The 24,630-nt window shown below is 37.5% G+C and overlaps 1 pseudogene; it reads left to right on the top strand.

Annotated features, from left to right (window-relative positions):
• The first annotated feature begins 21,163 nt into the window (after window positions 1-21,163).
• On the top strand, window positions 21,164-24,193 carry LOC147431592 (uncharacterized; annotated as a pseudogene).
• The last annotated feature ends 437 nt before the right edge of the window (window positions 24,194-24,630 follow it).

The following is a 24,630-nucleotide window of genomic DNA, read 5'->3' as shown; positions in this document are numbered from 1 at the left end:
TCCTTCTAGAGAGGTTGAGCTTGGCTTCTCAAGCTATAGCATAGTGCTCTTGCTTATGGCTCCCCCTTTTTTTGTGCTAGCTACACCCTCCTTTTATAGCAATTTTGAGGGCTAGGGCTACTCCTCCAACCATGGTTGGGTTAGATTTTCAATACTTATCTAATTTCTTTTTCTTGGAATTATCAAGAAGTTGGTATGGATAGATGAAGAAGACAGAGAGGAGAGAAGTGGAGGTGATAGGACTTTTCATAGTAGGTTAGTGTTATTAAGTTAGTAGAGTTAGTATTTTTATTGATTTACAAATGGAATTGGATATTTACAATGGGAGTATCCATGTAGGATACAAAGAAGGAAGAAAATCCTCTTAAGGTAAGAAAATATGGATTTCTTACAATGTTGATGCTCCAAGTGTCTTGAGTAGGGTCAATCTTGACGCTTGTTGACGGTCCACTAGCTTTGACAGTACGTTTTTTCTCCATTCTTGACCTTGCTTGTGAGCCAAGGTAAGTGAACATGAGTAATCAATCACCATGATGCTATCTTTCAAGAGAAGAGGATGAATTTTGTGGTTTTTTTGATAGATATGGGTAATATGGATGAGGAAAAATGAGACTAGGTGGTCAATTTTGGAATGGAAGTGTGTGTAGGAGACATGAGTTCACCATGGTTTCTCTTATTCTTCAAGGTTCAGAAGAAGGTGAGTAGGGTGCAGAGAGGAGTGTTGAGAGAGGTAGGGATGATGAGTGGAGAAGTGTGTGTGAAAGAGGAAAATGATAAAGTGGAAGAGGGAGTGTGGCTGCATAGCATGGGATGAGTTCACCACTGCACAAGGTCCTTGTGAGATCCTTCTTTGGATGATTCTTTTGAATACCTCCAAGAGTGAGCTCCCCATGGTGCATGCATGCATGCCACATACCCTTGACCCTATTTGGTAGGTCTATAATTGAAGATATTATTGAGATCATGATATAAGTGAATAGTACAACTAAGAAAATCAAATATTGAGGAGTCTAAAAAAATATGTACATGTCAAATATAAATAATATAGGTGGAAAAAATATAAAGGGTTCAAAATAAATCTCTCTCATTATAAGTCTAACATAAAAAGATGAATATTTTTGGTGCTCTAATTTATGAGAGTAATAGAGAATAGATGTAGGAAGGAAAAAATGACAATAGTGAAAAAATATACACATAAATAAACTAGTTTTTTTGGAGTTTTGTTGGGATGGAGTTACACCAAAAATAATAGAAGCTTGCATGAAATTATTTTTATATGGAATAAAGAGTACGCAAAATGGTAAGAAAAAATATGGTAATGTTGAGTCAATGTACATAGCATAAATAACACACCATAGGTAGAAATACTTAAATAAATAACAAAATAATTATGAAAAATCCTTTTATTTAGGCCCTATATACAATGAAATATTTACATACAAATGAGGCATAATATACTTATATTTTTTATATTTTTTATTTTTTTGGCTCAACTAGCTCAGTGCCTAGCTAATTAAGGGTTTTTAAGAATATATGGGAAAAGTCCCCCAACTCACACACACCTATATACAGTGAAATGGTAGGGATAGCCACAGTGTTTGGATGATTTTGGTAGGGTGGGTTAACTCACTATGGCAATTACGGAGAGCCGAAAAACAGGCTATCACTATCATGAAGATTAAACCACTTGAAATTTTAGTTTTATGCATGAAACACAAGCAATTAATTATGACCCTAGGCTAATGAAAGTTCATAATCCTACTAGCTTAAAAACTATGTGACCAATATCAATAAATTATTCAAGTCTATCATGTCTATGGGCTATAAAAAAGCTCCTAATCTATTAGTACATTGTCACAACCTTTTGAAGCTTATGGAAGATTTTTTTTGTCATTGATTGAAAAAATCAAAACACAATACAAGGCTACCACCCCAAGGGAAGTCTAGGTATGAGTCTCCGCTCCTTGAACACTCAAGAAGGTGTTCCACAAATCTAGTAGCCCACCAACGCAACGGCTAACCCCTATTAGCCCAGGGCATCCGTTTAGGGCCTTGACCAAGCAATCCAAGGTGATTCCCCTCGCCTGCCATGTACCAATAAGGCACTAGGCCTCACATGGACACAACATAACATAGAAATTTTCTTTTCATATGTCTAGTAACATTTTTGCTACATTTTCTTGAATTATTGCTTCATTGTTTTATTTTTTTAGCACTTTCTTATTTCTTCCATCATGAGAGTATTTATTGCAAAAGGACTAAAGGACTAAAGCCTGATCATAGCCCTAGGTCATGTTAGAAATGAATGGAGTATTAAAACTATCATTAAGAGTTTAGGACTAATGAGAAATAAACCTTCATTAACCTAAGGTCAAGGCCAATTACCTATGATTAGCACACATAAAACCTAATTTTTTGATGAGTTAATGTTGAAACTTTAGTATGCCTAGCTTTTGAACATAAAAGAACCATAGCTTACAAGCAAAAATTACTTAAGCCAAGCATAGAGAATGGAGGGATGAACAAAAGAAAAAAATCATGGAAGGATTACACCTATTCATGCTCTTTTGAGAATTCTTGCGCAAGCATCCCCTTTGTAGATAAGTCTCTTGATCCTTTTATTCAAAATTCAAGCTTCTTGAAGCTAAGTGTAAACATAAGATCCAAAGGCCTTTTATTGAAAGCCAAAAAGACACAAAAAAAAACATTAATGAAAACCTAAAGCTAGGGTCTTTTTGCCAAAAGAAAAAAACCCAAGGGAAAAAAGTGCCTTTGGTTATGCACATGATGCTCTTTAGTAGCAAGTGCATGCATAAATGAGAGAGAAAAATGCTTCTACATAAGCAAATTTTTATTTTTTACAACCTTTCATGCATGATTCAAAGTTGATTAAGTGCTAGCTCAATGAAACATGGAATTTAAAACAAGAAAAGAGCTAGAAATAATGCAACTTTGATGAAATGAAGTGGCTCTTGAAAGCCAAATTTTGCATTTTCTAAAGCCCTCCAAAAAAAGTTGGCTAACAACTAGCTCACATGAAATTTCAATTTAAGAGCAATCTATGAGTTAGAGATGACTTCAACTTTTAATGGAATGAAAGTAGACAACTCTCAATAGCCAAATTTTGTATTTGAAAGTACTCTAAAAGTTGACTAAACACTAGCTCAAATGAAAACATTTTCACTTTAGACCAAGCTATGAGCTAGCATGTATACAACCTTTAATCCACAGACTTGAAATGGCTCTAAAACGCCACATTTTGTAATATTTTGCAATGCCAACATCCCGTATCTGCAATGGAATCCCACTTTGTGAATCACTCTTCAAAATGAAGCCCAATTGTTAGTGCATGAAAGCATTTGTCATTTAAAATTAGCACTAAAAATTGCACCATCAACCACAACCCCAAAAGTTTAATGCTCTCTCTTGGCCATCAAACAAGATCAATTTTAGTGCTTTGCATGATTTTCACATTCAAATCAAGCACCAAAATGTAACAAACAATAACACACCCAAATTTTAATGCACACTCTTTCACCAAGCATCAATTTAATGCCAATATAGCTCAAGATGAAGCTCACATGCATGCCAAAATAATTTTTTATTTAGTGCAAAGAATTTTCAATCAAGCTAAGCACTAAAATGTAATCCTTCAAGTTCAACTTTGGTGCTTTTGTCTCGACCATGTATGAATGCATCATCAATGTAGCTCTCAACTGAAGCTTACATGCATACCACATGAATTTTTCCTTTAGTGCAATGAGAAATTCACTCAAAGCCAAGAACTTCCATGCACAAAGCAAAAAAAATAGTGCGATAAAAGCTCCTTTGTGCATAGAAATCATTACAACATTGCTCTAAAGTACCAAATATGGCGTACATAGCAGAAAGAGATATGTCCTTTGAAGTGCAATTTGCAATTTTCACACTTCCAAGCCCTCAATTTTAACTTGTGTCGACATGACCGTGCATCCCAACATTGATTTGGTGAGATGCAAGCTCTTGAAGCTAACTTTTCACTTAATGTGGTGCGAAGTTGATCAATGCTTTGAAAATTTCCTCATCCTAAAAGTACATCATTCCCTACGAGTCAACTCAAAGGCATTTTTTTTTATTTTTTTTTGGCTCACTGGATCGGTTTTGATTCTTGATGGTGACAACATTTTGTCTTGGATTTTGAAGAGTGTGAGAACCATCTCCAAAAAACTCCAAAAATTCAATTTTTATTGACGTTTCTAACCCTGCAAACGAGAATGAGGGAGGCAGAGAAGGTGTGTATGAGTGTGTGTGTGTGTGTGTGTGTTTATGGCTGGAGGCAGTGCGTAGCCTAGGAGCCAGAAGAAGCGGGAGAGGTGCAATTGAGGCCGCCCGGGTGATTAAGAACAAATGAGAGCTGGCAGCCGACGCACGATTGAGTCATTACAAATGTGGGTAACCTTATAGACCATAACTGGCAATGAATGTGTGTGTGTGTGTGTGTATAGTATTTTGAGGCACAATCTGCTGCAAGAGCACTGCCTTATGAAGAGTGTGTGTGGGTTTTGAGGTAAGACAGGATGCGGGTAGCGGCTCTCTAGGACTCTGCACGATCTCAGTGAGCAGGGGTTATAATGAGAACGTTGCAACAGCCCGAGCAGGAGGGTGATGAGGTCGGAATTGGTGTGAGGACCACTGAATAGTATTGACAAAGAGAAGCTGGAAACTAGGGAGGGTTGGTGAATGCATTGACTTGGCGGGATGCAAAATTCACATGCTAGCAGGTGTGAAGCCAGTCAAGAAAAAGCGGGTAGGTGTAGTTACAAGCATTACAATTTACATCGTCCATGGCCAATCGGGATCTCACGCTCAAGACAGAGAGAGAGAGTGGGCTTGTGTGTCGATGGGCGGAGTCGGTGTCAGCTCTATGTGTGTACTATTGGCTTGAAAGCTCGCATCTACAGTCGTGCAAGATGTCACTGTGTGTGTGTATCGCAATATGTCTGTGTGTTCGTATGCAATCGAATTGTGAGGCTATTTAAAGCATGGTTCCAAAACAGAGTAGCACCTGCATTTAGAGCATCAACCAGAAAAGGGAAAACTCCAACTTCTGCTACAACTTGGTGCCATGAAGATCAACGACCAAGTGAGTGGTGTCAACTAGTGAAAGCTACGGCCAGTAGTGCAATAAAGGGACACGATCAACGTTGTGTGTGAATGAAGCCAAACGTTGTGTGTGAATGAAGCCAAACTAGGCAATGGGGGAGAGTGTCAAACATTTTGGGGTGTTTTGAAAAATGCATGTAGGAGTAGTTATGAAAACCTACAATGTTACCCAATTTTATTTCTTTGTTGAAAGGTTTCCTTAGGAGAGGATTCTCATAGCGCCATTGTGTGTGAATGAAGCCAAACTAGGCAATGGGGGAGAGTGTCAAACATTTTGGGGTGTTTTGAAAAATGCATGTAGGAGTAGTTATGGAAACCTACAATGTTACCCAATTTTATTTCTTTGTTGAAAGGTTTCCTTAGGAGAGGATTCTCATAGCGCCATTGTGCATGTTTTTTAAGGTTAGATTCAATCATGAGGAGAGCTACTACATGCATGTAGTTGATGTTTGACAACTTATTTCTCAAGAGGTATCGACCATAAAGAAAATTTTACATTCCTTAATCAAAATCACAATCCTTTGAACCCATGATTATCAAAACGGCAATCAAAAAGTTTTGAAAATTCCCTCTTGGTAGTCAAAAAATGTTTGCAGGCAGCTTATAAAATTGAAATCCATCTCGAAATTGCATCGTTGTTCTAAAGTAGTGGATAAATGATGCACACAAAGTAATCCCAAGATGCTCAAAACAATTGACGTAAAAATCCATTCAATCATAAAAAGCTCTTTAGTTTCTTGTCCATCTTGCTTCAATTTGATGATCCCTTTACCATACACATTACAATGGATTGGAATGCACAAGAATTTCCGGTTTTGATTTTAAATTTTGAATCAATCTGTAATCAATTGGGGAATGCACACATGCTTCATTAATGTACAATTTTCTCACAATTGCAAATCCAATCACATGTATCATTTATTGCAACTTGAGTTACTCATACCACTATCCATAATTACGATGTAGACCAAATTGACCAAATTGGCACAAAACATTGGCCAATTCAAACACTATTTTTAATCATTACAAAATTAATTGCTCATCTCAAATAGCTCAAGTCATCCAAACCCAATTGGATTTGTCATTTTGGTTTGTGAGGCTACACATGCTTGATTTTGGCATTGGCAAATGCACATATCATCGAAATTCTTACCATTTCTAATCAAATAGACATAAACAACAATAATCAAATAGACATAAACAACAATGATATTACACAAAATCATCCCCAATTGTATATCAATTGAGTCATCAACGATGCACACACCAATATTTTGTTGTTCTGTTAATTATCACAATTCGTGACCAAGACCAATCATTCATCTTCAATTTGGACATCAAATGCTATTCATGAGGAGGCACACAAACCCAAATGTAGAGTGAAATTATATGCAATTCACCGATCAATCTCACATTGCAATGCACAAATTGCACACTTGATCAAGCATAATTTATTACATGCATGCTCAATTTCTTTAAAATTAACACTATTTTGACCCAATCAAGCAATGCACATACTCAAAAACTAAGCACAAAAGTTCAAATTTGGCTTAATTGGCAATGCATTTAGGCACAGTTTTCATGAACATCTCACAATCAAAAATCATTTGGGTGCCCCAATTGACCATCAATCATTGAAAATCAATTGGTTTTGGATGGGCGCACACACTCAAATTTTGCCCAAATTTTTGGCAAATAGGCATATCCAATGATGGGATTAGCCTAGCATTCACATCAATTAGATGATTGCACATTCACATATCATCAGTTCCATCAATTTCTATGCATGCACACACTAAAGATTAGGTGCACACATGCAATCATAGCATAGTCTAGTTCACCCAAGACCAACAAAATTATCCATCCTAGGATCGACAACCTGGCTAGGGCATGGAAGCACAAGCATTGGATGCATCAAATGAGAGGATTCAAGAGTATGCTCATCCAATGCAATAGATATTAGTCATTAATCACTAACTCTAACTACATCATGAATCAAGCATCACCTACACACATTAAGTCCATCGAAGTCCGACTTACCATAGACTAAAATTCCAAAGCACACTAACGATAAGCATACAATAATTGCATTGGTGTTGGCCTCTTCAACACTAGAAGATTTTGGAGCTAGGTCATTTGAAAGGCCTTCTAAGAAATTTTATTTCTCTGTCTAGAAAATCTTCTTAAAATGCCTTTGCAAGTATGTCCAAAAGGACAACTTGATACTTTGAAAAATGAACCTAACTTTCTGGAATTTTTCAAAATGGTCACCTTTTCATTAAATGTGCTTGTCCTTTTCACGAGGTTGGTGTCGCTCATTCAATAAGGCTTTCTACATCATTTAAATTTAAAAGAATACAAAATTATCAAATACTGTTAGAATTTGAAGATTTGGACACCGCCAATGTGTTCGGACAAGCAGAGTCTACTAAAAAAGGATGTGGTACTTATCATCACTTTGGTGTTTATGTATGCAAAGTGCAGTCAACTTCTAAAAGCAGGACTACTCGTAGAAAAGCTTACACTTTGAGATGTCATAATTACTTGGGGGATACATCCAACAAAGTCAAGGTGGTGAGAAAGTGTTTGAGTGTTTCTCACAGATGCAACAAGAGAGTATATCACATGAATGTTCTACCTTTACTTTTGTCCTGAAGTCTTGTGCCACTTTAGGTGCCATGGGTAAGGGCATAGATATTTATGAAGAAATTGTTAATTGGGGGTTATTGGGAAGTACTACAGTACTTGATAATGCACTTGTGGATAAGTATGCCAAATGTGAGCTTCTTGTTAAAGCAAAAGAAGTTTTCAACCAGCTTTCAACTAGGACAGAAGTCTCAAGGACATCATTTATAGTAGTTGAACATGGCTATGGGAACAAAGCATTAATGTGTTTCAAACGAATGGTGCCGGAAGGTGTGTATCCAGATGTAGCTACTTTTGTTTGTATCTTGAAAGCTTGTGGATTGGTAACGGGCTAGAAACAAAGGTCAAGAAATGCATGCAGAGATTCAGGAAACACAGTGGGTGGAAGGAGACCTCGTTGTTGTTAGTAGAAAATGGATTAATATGTATGTCAAGTGTGGCTTGATTTCAAAAGCATGCGAGTTTTTTGATAAACTTCCAGTACATAATTCTTGCTCATGGACAACGTTGATCGCACGTTACGTTGAAAAAGGGAAATTTAAGGAAGCATTAAAGTGCTTTAAGGAGATTCAACTTTATAATAACAGTATGATATGTATGCTACATGACCTCTTGATGCCCTATGATCTGGGTAGTGACAATATTGCTGATAGTCGTTTTTTGGCTCTCCGTAATTGCCATAGTAAGCTACCTTACCCTACCAAAATCACCTAAACACGGTGGCTATCGCTACCTTTTCATTGTACATAGGCATGTATGAGTTAGGGGACTTTCCCCATATCTTCTTAACACTAGAATGGTAACAGGACACTTTTATGTCCTTGGACACTTTTGTGTCCTGTTAAGTGACCATTTTTCTTGAATTATTTGAAGAGTATGAAAATGAATTTCTAGGTGCAATATATCCACAAAGTTGCCTTATGAGCTGAAAAAAACTTAGCATTTTTTTTTGAGTATCGATCTCACCATTAACCTTACTCTTGCACAACATTTTTGAACCTAAACTGTGTGAAAAAACGGGTCCTGTTTTTGGCTTTTTTTCAATTTTTGGCAACTATACCACTCTACACTTCATGTTTGTGAGGTTTAGATGGCTAGAGGTTAGGCCTTCATAGTTTTCAACATGTTTTGATGCTTGTAGGGAGAGCTAAGTGTTAAAATTGAAAGTTATGACCAATTTACAAGAATTGCATTATCCTGTTTTTTGGCCAAAATTAGCACTTTTATGATTTTTTTGGTGGCTTTCTTGATATCCAAATTAAATTGTGTAAGTGTAATGTATAATATAAATCTAATCTTCCTTGAGTTTTGGGGGACCTAATATGCTATATAGCATAGCATATGATGATGGTTGAGTTTTTTGATTGCTGAAGAATACGATACATTTTAGAGTAGCAAGTATAACTTTCTCAATATTGCTAGTTTCTTAGGCCAATTGTGTGTATTTTGTAGGTAGTAACCATATCTAATCATAGACTACAAACTTGGCTAGATATTGAGTAGTTTCTATGGGTTTCTAGAGGTCATAATGCTAAACCCAGTTTTTTCATGTTTGCTGTATTTAGCACTTTATCATTGCTCCCAAGGTTCCAATTGTAAGAGATCCATTATCCTTTTGACATGCTCCATGGCTCCTTTTGAATCCAGAAGCCCAAAGGGAACTAAGAAAACATGTATATAGTATCTGTATTGAGCGTGACTATAGAAACTTTGATGATAGGTCCACAGAATGGCAAAAATGCAACTTTTTTGTACCTATTTTTATTGCCCAAAAAAAAATTAGTGAGGTAAAAGAAACCATATGTTTTGGTCACCAACCCATTGAAGTTAACGGGGCATTTTATCTCATGTCCTACAAAAATCTCCACTCTTATTTATATGCAATCAACCGTAAGAAATTGTTGTTTTGGGCAAAATGCACTTGTCCATCAACTTTGGAGGCTTGTAGTGACCAAGGGATGAGAAAAATTACAAGTTTCTCATCTTTTCCATATGTAGTAGTTATTGAGCTATAATCTCATGAAAGGATTTTGCAAAATGAGTGGATCTACTATGGTTTTGGAATTTTTTCCCAAAACCCTGAAAGGACACTTTTATGTCCTGTTAGGTTACCATTCTAGTGTTAAAAACCCTCCCTTAGCTAGTCACTGGCTTAGATGAGCCAAAAAAAAAAGAAAAAAAATCCAAAGTATATTATGGCCCTTTTGTGTATAAGTATTTCATTGTGTATAGGGCCTAAATATACGGATTTTTTATTATAATTATTTTGATATTTATGTCTAGGCATGTGTTATTTACTTCAGTATGGTATGTATATTTACTCACCATTAACATGATCTTTCTTACCTATGTATTCTATAATAAATCATTTCATGCAAGCTTCCCTTATTTTTGGTATGAATACGCTCCAAGGAAAAATCGCAAAAAATACCTTCCACCATCAATCATTGTCTTTCACTAAACTCCTATTTTCTATAGGTATTTTTTTTTATCTGTTGTAAATAAATATACATCAATAAAAACAATTGAGGACCCTCCTCATTTGATTCCCTATATTTACATACATTTATTTTTATATATATAGCTCACACTATTCTAGATTCCATGGATTGTTTATGTATACTAACCTATTTTTTTCATCATATCCATATATTATATTTATGCATGATCCACAACCATGTATATTTTCAAGCTCCTAAGAATTAATTAGGTCATGCTCTTATGCAAGGAGAGGCTCACCTTTGGAGTCATATGCAAATTCAACAAAAGGGGGTCCATTGACGACTTGTTTTGTGAAGAAAAATAGGTATTTTCGTGGGATCTTTTATATCCATCTCCACTCCAAATTTGAAATGGTGGTTAGAATAAAAAATGTGGCCCAAGAGCTAAATAGTCACTTCAACAATTTTGATGATTTTTGGAGCTACCACGGATGAGGTATGATTTTTTGAGTGGACCCCAGTTTTCCCACTTTTCTCACAAGTAGCCCATAGTCTTCTCTCACCTCTTTCCACACTTCTACACACACGCACATACACACACTCATTCCTCTCAACCCACTCTCTCAAACCTATACCTTCCATGGTTTCTCTCACTTACTCATCTATTAAACTCCCTCTTACTTCCATAGCTCTCATATGAGCTCTACATGTAGATACACCATCTCTATGTCTCTCTCTATTACCTCCAAAGTACAATTCCATCTTACCTCTTCTCTGTATACATAAATTCAGCATGTAAACCATGCTTAAACTTTGAAATTGAGAGATCTTATCAACCCAATTTCCATTTTTATTGCGATAATCAACCTTGGCACGGCGGTGGCATAAAGAAGAGAAGAAGAAGAAGAGGATCAATAGTCATTTTGAGAACCTACACAAGTAAGTCCAAACCTTATTAAAGATTCACCAACATAAGGATTTTCTCAATGCATTCAACCATCTTACTTCAACCATCCACCTATCTTATCAACCCAATTGCCATTTTCATTGCGATAATCAACCTTGGCGGCGGTGGCATAAAGAAGAGAAGAAGAAGAGGAGGATCAATAGTCATTTTGAGAACCTACAAAAGTAAGTCCAAACCTTATTAAATATTTACCAACACAAGGATTTTCTTAATGCATTCAACCATCTTATTTCAACCATCCACCTTATTCTACTCATCGTACACATATCATTAACTTTCTAGTGATTACTAACACTAACCACTAACATACTAACACAAAATAGCCATTGACCTAACCATAAAAGACACTTCACCTCAAGACATGTGCACAGTAACTCTTTCTCTTTCCTTGAAACTCTACTTTCACCTTATCTACCATTAATAATGCTCTCGCTTTAGCCCAAATTTATGACTCAATCAGGCAAAGAAGGCCCGCAATGTTTTGATATTCAAAAAAAGTATAATCCCGATTTGTTAGCTTGTACATTAGTATTTTCAAATATCTTAATGAAAGGTCTCCAACCTATAAATAGGCCCCTCTCATTCTTGTAAAGATCTCCAATATCTCGCATAGCACCCCAACACTCTATGCGTGAGGAGAGACATAGAAAAATATTAAATGACTATTGTATATGTTCCTCCATCATTAATAAATTGAGGTTTGGTGCATTAAAGGTGTGATTCAATGTTCAAATCTTGTTCCTTTCACTTGTGAAATATGGTTTGGTGAATTCGAGGTGACTTGTGTATTTTAAGTTTCTGTCATTTGATCTTGTTTGAGAAAGTGTGTTAGTGTGTTCTCATTGCCAATTTTGTGTCCATTGTAAGAGGATATTGTGGTGAGAGGTCTCCCACACCCTAAGACAGTGTGTGTGTGTATGTTGGCAATGTCTAGCACTCACTAAGCATTGAGTTAGTTTTGTACAAGCTGTATGGTATCATCATAATGAACCATCTCCATTTGCAAGTCACAAACAAGCTATTACGAAAGTTCCATTCCTATCTCTCTCTTTCCTTTGCTCTAGCTCTCTTGCACCATTTGGTGTGTGTCTTTGTGTGAGATTTCTTGGGTGCGTTTTGTTGCACCTCCTCTTGGTTGTGACAAAATCTCTCTTGCGTCCTAGTTTGCATCCCAAAATTAGGTGTGCCCCTATCTTGTTTGGTTTTGGCTGTGGATTTGTTGTTGTGTTATCTTTGTAGTTGTCCCAATCCCAATTGAGTAGCACGGGAGCCTTGAGGGATGTTTAGAGGTCGCCTCTCTTGTTGCCCACCCTGAACCGCCTCAATTTCGATGCCCCCACTGAGGTGGGACTTGTGTCTATTGTTGTTAATGTTTAGGTTTTAGCATAATGAGGTAGATTATTGATTGAATTAGGAGAATCTGTATGATCCTTTCATTCCCATTGCAAGGCAAAAGGTACACATCATTGTTAGTACTAAGTTTCAATTTCAACCTTCATTCCCATTGCAAGACAAAAGGTACACATCATTGTTAGTACTAAGTTGCAATTTCAACCTGTAATTCGTAGAATTCTAGGTCCCCTTAGGTTGGCCAAGATAAACGCTTCAATAAATCCTTTTATTTTGCCTCTCATTAGGTACGACCTTAGTTTGAACATCTATATTTTTGTTTTGTTTTAAGCGCTAGGTCATGCATAGACCATTGATAATGGCGGGGATGACCATTTTGCGAGCATACTCCCACGAGCAGGACGAGCGATGGAAGAAAAAGTAATATAATTAAAAAGAACCCCAAAAACACAAACATTATGCTTGATGTATTTCACTAAGAAACACTCGATAAAAGTCAATCACAGCTTTGCATCTTATCACAAAGAATCTTGTTAAGCAAAGGTAGATCAATACTACATGTTGCGAACTTCCTTTACAATATGTATGAGCATCATAGTATCAATACCTTTGATATAGATTATTCTATTCAATAAACAAATTAGCAACAATAATTTTGTTTTGCAATTTCATAAGGATTTAACTCATAGAAACTGCACATAGTAGTGGTGGTTTTATTTGAGAAACATTTCTACATTTCCAAGAATCACAAGACCATATGCAAATTGAATCTTTATGCATTGTACATGTATCACTAGAAAAACAATAAATCACACTTTGTTAAATCTACCTTTAGTTAGCTCTCAACCTTTTTGAATGCCTAATTGTGGAATGTATACAATAGTAGCCAAGGATACATGCTCATTTTAGGCTAAAATTTTTGAAGGCTGTATACCATAAACAGTGCATTTGCAAATAATTCAATTGCTAGAAAAAATACCTTGTGAGTAAACAGAAAATGTAAGTTTTTGAAACTATATATAGTACAACTGTAGCAAAAAACACCTTGAGACTGTATATAGAACATAAAAATATTTTCTCAAAAGTGGCCTAGAACATATAGAAATGTATATATGAGCAATCACGTAATGTATAAAAATACAACAATCGCACATGGTAGTTTGATACAATCGCATATGGTAGTTTGATTGAGCATCTATACATAGACAACATTTTCCAAAATTTCCAAAAAAATGCAAGGTAATCTAAAATCTATGACAAAAGTCTAAGTGCTTGATGGAGCTCCCTTTTAGTCAAGGATGCTTGATGAACAAACCTTTGATGAAACACATATAACCCAAGCTTTTTTGTGTAGACAAAATAAAGATGCATGCAAGGCATATATTTTTTACCCTCTCGTAAACGCTTTTGGAAATCCTCACATGTGCAAGAAGGAAATATGGACACTACCACCAAATAGCTCTCCTCATTTTTCTCGCTTGTACTGGTTGTCAAAGTAAATTCCACATGCTCATTTTGAATCACCACACGTTGGCCATGAATTGTGCAAATCAACTCTGTAGCTCTATTGATTCTTGCCTCCATCTCTTTTGTTATGACCCTAGTGATGACCACCACCCTACCATCACGGTGCTTAGGACGCACATCAGCATCATCTGCATTGTGCACCAAATTTGCATTTTGTTGTGATGTAGTTTCAATATTTTGCAAGTCAAATCCTGCAGCCCACAATGCTTCTATTTTTGTATAATCTAAGGATGTTCCTTTTGCAATTGTCCATATAGTAGGACGGTTTGCTGGTCTCTCCTTCACAATTTTTGATGGCTCCCATGTATGATCAATGTTGCTGCCACAGAACCATACAAATTGTTTTCTTAGACCTGAAGGGATTTCAATGAGACCTTCAAAACAAGGGGCAGTCACCCCTAATAATCCTCCTCTACCCTTTTTATCAATTAGCTCATTGCACTTTTTGTTTTTATGTCGTAAGTATCCTTGGCATCGCACTTCACTCCCTGGATTTGTCCTTCGAATAGCCCATCGTGTGTGGTGAACATCCACCTCAATGGTGGTTTGTATTTCAATTGAGCTATGGGTAGGTCGAGTTGAGCGACGTGCAGGTTGTGTGACATACTCAAATTCAGGCCAATGTGAATCTCTATCTCTAATTGGATTATTGTGTTTGCCTTGTCGTAGTCGCCTCACTGTCCTTGAATCACCATCTCCCAAAACGTTTTTGCTGGCAGCATTAAGATCAAATGTTGCTTGATTAGTTAGGTCCACCACTTCTGTAGGTCTTGGGAGGGTTGCACTAGATGAAGCTCGTCTTTTTTTAATTTTTTCAATTCCAGGGCCACATCTAAGGTGTCCACCCTTAAGAAAAGAGTCATATTTTGACTGCTACAAAAGAACAATACAAAGATCACCGTAGCAAGCATTGTATAGAGAAATATATTTAAACCCATCATTGGAGGCTAACCAACTCCCATGCACGGCCTCCGCTAAGTTTGTCTGTGGTACTAGTTGCCTGTCACTCCCCTCCAAAGCCTGAAATAAATTTAGAACATTTAAACTTGCAATTATTTTATCTACTCTAAATATTTAACAATGACTCACCTTGACCATGTATTCACCCCAATGTGGAACTCTGCCACCAGACAAGCTATGTCTCGAGAATTGAAATCTTCGTCTTGTCTAAATGTCCTTTTCTCAACCACATACGTAGATTGTCCAATTCTGTTTCGGCAGCCTCTTCAGAAGGTGCAATCCTCCATGCTCTACACCTTTGTTTAAAGTCTTCTTGACTGTGGGGAAGGATACATTTTCTTGCATGTTGCTGCATACTCTGTTCCCAATGAAATGAGCATGATCTTTCCTCTCCAACCATAACATTATTAGGGCCTCCATTAAAAACTGTCCTCACAGCTCGCCAATTTGCCTGAGCTTCATCAGCCATAAATCCTTTGAATTCCGCCTTTTTGTAACCCTCCTTTTGCATCATTCGATTTAGTAGCATCCAAAAAAGAGTTTGAACTTCAGTATCTTCCACTTGAAAATCTCCAATATATAGCTATGGTTTGCATTTCTTGAACATAAGGGTTATATACATGGCATGCCATAGTTGTCCATTCTTGCATTCTTTTAACAAAATCAAAGAAAACCCAACAACTTTCCAATTTGCCACCAAGACGCATTTTATTAACCAAATCAACACGATTGCCAGGTCCTTGGGTTGACATTTTAAAAATGTGACATCTATCAAAGCCAGAGAACTCTAGTTGACCAGAAAAGGCCATGCTTTGAAAAAAGTCAAAAAGCAAGCGCTTCTTCAAACTAAAAATGGAATCATAGCCAGTAGTGGGTTGGCCGACCTCCTCTTGCGCTTCTTTCCTCCATCGTGACAATCTTCGTTTGTCAAGTGTAGGTGAAAGTTTAGCAAGGACCTCACCTAACTCCTTGTCAGAAAGCATTGTCTTAGTAGAGTGGTCTTTAAAAAGTGCTGATTGCAGTACTATTTCCTTTGCCAATTTTTGTTGGAGATACCTTGGCCTACCCACAAAATCTTTAGATATCATTTCCTTCACTTTGACATTAACATCCACCATTGCTTGTTTTGCAACACCCTCAGCACAACTGGGTGTAAGTGACAACCCATGTGAAGAATCCCTCTCGTTATTCTCTTACCAGGGAGAATGAGCTTACAAGGGCATTCAGAGATGCAAGTTGGGGGAAGATTACAATAAAAGTATTTTAGGCTTCCAAAGCTGCCTGTCGTGGATCTTGAGGGACAGACTTTTGACAAACGCCCTGTCCAAAACTTTTCATTCATTTCTTTTGATCTTTGTACTCCTAAACATATATTTGTTAGGCACATCAAGTGTCCACCACATTTTTTGAATCTGACAATCCCATCAAATCCAGCGATATTGCTTGTTACTGCATTTGTCCAAACATGTCCATCAAATTTGTCATTTTCTCTTGTTGTCCTGTTGGTAGGGTCTACATATGGAAGCTCAAACATGATGTTTCCATCATATCTTTGTGGTAGCTCATCAATCTTTCTTATCTCGCGAACTAGCTCAAATTTTTCTCTTAAAGAGTTCTTTTGTGGCAGATTTCTAAGCATCTCAACTATGCTATGTGCAGTGGAAGTTTCCAACCTAGCAATCTCTGTTGCTTTTGGCTCACCTTTCTCCTCCACTGCCTGTTCTTTTGAACACTCTTCCTCAATTTCTATAACACGAGCTTGTCTTGATAGCTGTCTGCCATGCAAAACAAATGTCCTTCCAAATTGAATATCCAATTGAAACACAGTATTCTCTCCTCTGTGAATATTTGGCACCTCAAAAGAAAGACCTTCATTCTGCTCACCAAATAATTGATGAAAACTTATTGTATGCTCTACTAATCTAAAACATGCACTTAACTCATGGGGTGAGATCTCCACAACACTGTTTTGAGTTGAAATCTCTATCTGTCTAGTGCTACTCTCATCTCGTATAATTGCAGTATTCATATTTGCAGAAAGTAGAAGGCAAAAGGAGAAAGTGGCAAAAGATAGTGTTAAACAGAGAACAAGACTCGTATATATGATGGTATGAGAGTGAACAATAAAGCACAAGATATTCTGTTTTAAAGTGATGATTGGCGGGGGTATTCAATGCGGAGTATCTTACTTTAGATATGACTCAAGCACTGTTATCCTTTTTATTATATATCTTGTATTATCATTTTTATAGTTTCCATATATTCAATAAATAAAAAAATAGATTTAAAATGTCCTACATGCTGTGGTCTTTGATTGTGTGGACAACTTGAAAACGTAGCTCTGTGTGCGATCCCTACAACACACAATGAAACGGCGCAATCAACAGAAACGTGAACAGGTACTCCTCTCTCTTTGTTGTTTTTGCTACCAGGTCGTGGAGGGGTTTCGGCAGTGAAACTCCTCTATATCTTAGCAAATTGGTTTCTGGTGCACACAGTAGCATGCTATGCAGCTCGACTTGACCCTCGAGGGCACACAATCCCTATCCTTGACACAGTCGACGGCAGCCCCTATCATTGACCCTCGCACACAGTAGCTCGACTTGACCCTCACACACAGTAGCAAGCTGCTCTTGGTCCAGACGGCCCTTCTGAAGGGGCCCCCACCCACGGAGAAAAACGTGTGACCAGGTAGTTTCGGCGCGGCGAAACACTTAACTGTGCAGGTGCGCTTTGCTTTCCAGAGGTTAATCAACCTTTGCTGATTTTGCCGTGCGAAAGGATAGAAGCCTGTTGATAGCCGCCAAGGACGCGTGATGTGTTGCAAATCTGTTGCAAAAATGCGTGATCTGATGCAAAAATGCGTTATCTATTGCAAAATCTGATGCAGTAAGTGTGTAGGTGCCCCTTGCTTTCCGTAGCTCAAGAAGTCGAATTAGGAACAGATCTGTTGCAAAAACGCGTGACCAGGCACCCGAGGCTTCAAGATAAACAATTAGAACTTCAAGCTTAAAATGAAGCAATCAAGCTCATTTCAAGAGAGAATGAATTGCCTGTACGGGTGCCTGAGAGCTATTGGGAGTAGGTATTGATGCCATGGCAATTGAGAGATTTAAATTAAGTCAATGATGTGACTTTTGGATAGGATTTTCCACAACTCTAATGAATCCATATTGCTTGTTATACTAGCCTGCTACTGCTGTATGTCAGTGATCGTTCGACAGAAGCAATTAGTGAAGAACCTCCGGACACTAGGAAAACAAAATAGTAGATCCTCCAACTAGAGCAGCTTCAAGACTACCAGCTTCAGTCTTGTACAAGTCTAGTAGAGTATTTATTTGAACTTAAAAGTTACTCCCCTCTAGATCCTCATAGGATGACTCAAAAGGACTACCCTTGTTGCTTCATCTCTCTAATTCATAGATTCTAAACAGAGCCCCAAACAGAGAGCCTATTCCTTGCCTATGGGTTTTTCTTTCAAAAAATGCTTGTAATCACCCAAATTATCCAAACTGTAGTATCAAACATGTGCCTTCTTCCCAATCATCTGTCAAGATGTGTTTTAGAACATGTCCAAGCATGATTTACAGGCGGGCGAAGCTCTTTTGCCAAATAGAACATGTGCCTTCTTCCCAATCATCTGTCAAGATGTGTTTTAGAACATTTCTAAGCATGTCTAAGCATGATCTATAGGCGGGCGAAGCTCAGTTCAACAAATCTAAATTTCACCTCTTGAAATCTCTAGAAATTATGCACAGACCAGGTAGTTTCGGCGGCGAAACACTTAACTTTTAACCTCTAACACCATGAAAGAGTGGATAATGCCATGGCAATGACTGAGCAGGTGGCTTGGGGCTCTTGGCAAGATTGGGTTTTGCCGGTGAAATACCTGTGAAGACGTAGATTCTTGACCAACATGGGACTTGCTAGCTGTGTATTGGCTTTCCACACCTTTTCCCTTCAACTGTGTTATGAGCTGCCTTTCCCCATCGAAATGCATACATATCTCAGTCGAAATGCATACATATCTCAGTAAAATTCCAACATATCTCAGTCGAAAGGCATACATATCTTAGTCGAAATGCATACATATCTCAGTAGAAAGGCATACATATCTCAGTCAAGCCATAAGATAAGGAAAGTTCTTTTCAACACTGCTCCATGCTAGGGGTTTCGCCGGCGAAACCCTACCTGGGTATTTGTCATTGGAAGGTCGCATGGGGCGAAAGGCATACATATCTCAGTCGAAAGGCATACATATCTCAATCAAGCCATAAGATAAGGAAAGTTCTTTTCAACACTACTCCATGCTAGGGGTTTCGCCGGCGAAACCCTACCTGGGTATTTATCATTGGAAGGTCGCATTGGGGGGGGGGGGGGGGGCATCATCACAAGAGTTGGGGCATAACTCATCTATGGTGTTGGAGCATAACTCCTCTTTGGTGTTACACTCTGCATTTCTTGCGAGTTCTCGAAGTCATTACTTCATCTCTAACTCCACCATAACATCAACAATAAACACCATTCTGTGATATTGTACAGTTGTAAACATAAATTATTTGACAGGGATTGGTGGCCGGGAGCCACAGATGGTGTAGGCTAAATGCGATGCCAATTGAAGTACAATCAAACAGCAGCCATCGGTTAAGGGAGATACCGACCGTTCTTCCTTCACATATCTTACTGTGGATGTGTTAATAGCACAGGTTAAATTTTCTGGTTGGACTTCTTTTCCCATTTGCTTTGGCCATGAAGCCCATTGGCTATAAAATGCCTCTAACATGCCATTGCACTTAAGTTGTCAGAAACTATCTGGAGTATTTCAAACCAACAGTATTTTGAGTGTTTGTGTAAGTGTCGAGGATCTTCCCCCAGTTTTGGAAGAGGCTACTGTTTGATTGTACTTCAATTGGCATCTCTTGCCAATACGTTGATTGTAGGAGGTACCCAGTATGGATTGGTGATTGGTTGAGATGTGTATGATGCATATACATAGGAATGGGGCTGGTTTTAAGCATAGAATGCCAATGCTAAGACCTTTGCAAACACACACACACACACAATGCATGTGATGTCGGATTTTGACTGAAATGCATGTTCTTAAGTTTTGAATTTTAAATTTGGCCCATAAATAAGCATCTTGTTTTGAAGAAATTTTAAATGTATGTACGTTTAATATTTTTTTTGATATGATTATTTGTTCTTTATTTGTGCTTTGGAAAGAGGAAAAAAGGTTCACCCAAAGTCATAAGCAAGAAGAGGAAATCTGTTGCTAGCAGCTAGGATAGTGAAAAATTAGTTGATAAAGCTGAAAATGCTCAGGCTAATTAACAAGTAGAAGACATTCATGATGATCAAGGAGATAAAGAGGCCACTAATGATGAAAAGGATGTAGATGGGGGTATGAAGGACAATGAGAAGGTGACAAATGACAAGGAGGTTGAGGAGGTCATCCCACAAGCTATTATCAGGCCTCAAGGCTCCGAGTTTATAGACATTTTAACCCTCATTAAAGGATGTATACCCCCTATGATTCCTCTTTGTAGGTGTTTGATAAATGAGAGAGTATGAGATCTTAGAAGGGACCTTTCTCTACTTAAGAAGGTTTTTGAAGAAGAAGGGTACCTTAAGATGAAAGGTATGTTCATCTTATCCATAAATCTTCCTAATGGTTCAAGTAGAGATTTTAATGAGGACATTACAAAAACTTGGGACAAGTATTGGCATATAGTTAACAAAGAGTTTGAGGATGAGCTTGAAAACAACGATCAATGGTCCATGTTGAAGGGAAAGATGTTCTTTGTCTAGGAAGGGAATCATCGAGCGGCCTCTTGGATGGAGAGCATAAGCGAGGTCTCACATAATGACAAGAAGAAACATGTGAGGGTTTTGGCACAATTTATTGTTCCTACCTAACAAGAGGAGTTGAGATTAATTGCTGCTCTTCAAAGATTGAGCATGTAAGTCTTATTTTCATTTGTACATTAAATTTTGCTTTTTCTTTGTTTTAATGATACGTCTTGAGGTAAATTTTTTATGGTTTACTGTTTATGTAGAATGAATGAAGAAGCAATCATTAAGACCAACCTCAAACACTACTTGTATCATACAAGTACCATTTGTTGTTTAGATGGGTCTCAAATCACTGTAAATTTTACTGAGGCTGAATGAGTGTCAATGGAGAAAGCAAGGGCTCAAGAAGCACAATCAGGAAAGAGGGTTTGGTATCCTCTTACTCAATCTATCCTTCGTCCCATGGTTTATGGGGTATGTACTTAAATTTGTTAAGATTTGGTAAGATTATAATAATCTTTTTGGTTCTTGATACATTTTATTGAAATGGTGTATGCAGAATAAATGGAAGTCTGATTTACAGGTAGCATTAAATAAGATACCTCTTACTTTGTCACAAGATGAACGTGTGAGGGCTGAGATTCAAGCAAAGAGGAATGTTGTTAAAGCTTACAATAGACGCATGACTCGGGTGAGTACAACACTCTATTAAAAGTATAATAAAAAGATTTTTTTGTTTATTTTGTTTGGTTATTGTAGAATCTATCCGTGGTGAATCTTGCTAATGGAGAATAATGGTTTCTAATTTTATGGAGTCTTCCTTTTGAGGATGAAAAATTCAAGATTACAATAGAGAAACTCTACTCTATATCTTGTGCTACATGCTCTCAAGAGCTAAAGATAAAAATTCTAAAGCTTTTGGGAGCAGATGAGAACTTTCGCCAAAGTTTTGGAATGCCTTTGGGAGATCATTTCTATATCCCTTGGTTGGCCAAGGAAGTATGGATGGATCAAGTCTTGGAGGATGCAAGAAGGCTTTTACAACAGGTTATAGATTCCACACATGGAGTTCACAAGTTGGTTTTGCCTCTAGATGTTCACTTGGAGTCATATTTTGAAGACATTGTTAGTAGATATAGAGGAGTACTTTTTTACGAATTTCAAAAGGAGATGAATGTGGCTACTTTACCATCAAAGCATGTGGACTTGAAAAATTATTCCCGTCGATTGGTCTATAGGTAATTCCTATGTTATGCATTTTGCTAAGTGACTATTGTTGTATTATATAAGTTTGTTTTATTTATGTAATCATATTGTTGTAGGTTCTTGATGTTTCTCATAAGAAGTAAGAAGATCACTTGCATGCCTGACATATGTAAAGCATGGACAATTATGTGTCCTCCTACATATAGTATGTACACCTCCACTATCTTCAGAGAGAACAATGATTCTGGTGGAGCCTTTCTTCTCACGGATTGGGAGCGTAAGCACTACCCTTGGTGGATTGATATGAAGAAAGGTGAGTGTCTAGAAGAGGAGAAGGAGAATTATCTTCTTCATTTGAAGGGTGAATGTAAGTCCGACTCAGGGTCATCAGGAGAGATGATTGTTGAGCAAAGGAAGAAGATGGAGGAAGAGTTGAAAGCTCTCAAAGAAAAAGAAGATCAAGAAAGACAAGAGCAAGGCAAGAATCGTGGAGGCCGTCCACCATCAAGCAAGGGTGGAATGTCAATCAAGGGTAAGTATGTTAAATTGTTGGTGGGAACAATATGTTCTTGCTATTATTTCTTTTGTTATGTCTTATGCTAATCATTATGACATGGATTGATTTGAAGAAAAATGTGTTATTCTTTTGGCTATTGTTAGATACAAGAAACTTAGGAAGTTATCATACCCAAAAGAATGTTGGAAAGGGAGCTTTGATTCATGCACCTTTGGCTAGTTTCCATTCCATTCAAAAGAATGGAGACATAAAACAGTCAAAGGTTTGGATTTATGATTACATTGAGCTTGGCAAGGAGTTCACTACAAGAAACTTCAAGGATGGTTTTGTGGTGATGCAAGAGTTTTTGTTGGCTTGGGTGAACGTGAGAAGATAAGAAATGGAAAACCTAGTGCATGAAGTGTTGATCTTACTGTTATTGATCTTCCTACTGGCAAGAGACTTTTCAATGCTATCTTGTATACACCATGCATATACTTAGCTCAAATTCTTAACACTCAAATAAAATAATTTTTCTTGTAGGTGGGCTTGTTCAAGGTTTTGATGGCATTCCTGCATGGAATGAGCTAACAGATGACCATGCCAAGTTTTCATTGGTGGTTGCATCTACAGTGATGGATGACATGGGTTGGGTGCTTGTTCTTTGTCCTAGCACCTCTCTTAGTCTTGTGGAGTGCTTGGCCACACGCACAGGCCTAGAGCTGAGTTTTAGGTGGATCATGGAGAGCTCTGAGCCATTTTCATCACGAACAAAGAATGGGCATACACAAAAGGTAATAGAACATCCTTCAAAAAACATGAACAATTATTTAAAAGAAATTTGATACATGCAAAATTGACTTTTTTATGTGTTGTTTCCATGGCTATGATAGATGAATGTATTCTATGCTTTGGCATTTCACAAGGTAGGAAGTAATCCTTCATTTGATCACGAGAGTGCTCAAAAGGTTTGTGTGTCATTGTTTATTATTCAATGTGATTTTTTTTGCACTAAAATTCTTAAATGTTCATGCATAGTTTCCTCATTTTCTTGTATGATAGGTGGGGAGAGTCTTGCAACAAGATCTCTCAATGGAGATTATCAGTCACTACTTGCCATTGTCTGCTCGCACAACATGTAATGGCAAGAGTGGTGGGTGGAGAGGCATGTTAGAGAGGAGTGTTGCCCATATGCTATTGTTTTTAGAGGCCTTGTGCCCTAAAATAGGTACGTGTTTGGAGCTTGGTGGTGGTACAGGGCCTTTATTAAAGGTGGCTATGCACACTTCTCGTGGTTGCTTGGTCGTGGAGAGTGATCTAGAGATATGTGAGGGATACTTGTCTCCTTTGGTATAGGGGTACTATGGTGCTTCGCAGGTTGCCGAGCTTGGAGATAGTGATGATAGCATGGATGATGTGGGGAATGATTTGGTTGTTAATGATGTACCTTTAGACTAGTGAGTTTGCTTTATTCATTATTTTATAGCACCTAATTTTTATTTTTTATGACATTATTATCTCATTGTGATTGATAGTGAGATACCTTGCTATGGAGAGGCAATGGCAAGGCACATGGCGACCACCTATTCATATGACCAATCACTCGTGCGCGAGAGGCGAAGGCGAAGATGTATCTTCATTGATGACCACGCAGATTTGGAGTAGTCTTCTTTAGAGTGGATCTTATTTTTTTTGCATGATCACTTAGCTTCTTTTTGGTTGTGCAAAAACTTGATTCTAGCCATGAAACTACTATTGTCTTTTAGTTTTATTGACTTCTAAACTTTGAGAAATATGTATTTGGGCAAAACATTGCCTAGACTTTTTGACTACATTAAGCTTGTTTTGTCTATGAAAACACTTGATTATGGGCTTGCAATATGCTATTGTCATTTGGTGTAAAATGATGTTTTCTTTGAAGCCTCATAAGGATGTTACATATATGGACATAACAATGCCGAGACTAGTGGACAATATCGTTATTGTCAATCTTCTTGTCATTCATTGATGATTGCTCAATATTAAGATGACACTAGCTAATTGTTTATTGTAAAATGTACTTTTTCTTGTCACTCATTATTGAGTGCTCAAAATTGGAATGA

This window comes from Adiantum capillus-veneris, chromosome 21 (assembly GCF_014529385.1).
Source record: "Adiantum capillus-veneris isolate H3 chromosome 21, ASM1452938v2, whole genome shotgun sequence".
Taxonomy (NCBI): domain Eukaryota; kingdom Viridiplantae; phylum Streptophyta; class Polypodiopsida; order Polypodiales; family Pteridaceae; genus Adiantum; species Adiantum capillus-veneris.
Note: the sequence above shows the minus strand (reverse complement) of the source record. Positions and strands in the feature narration are given on the sequence as shown.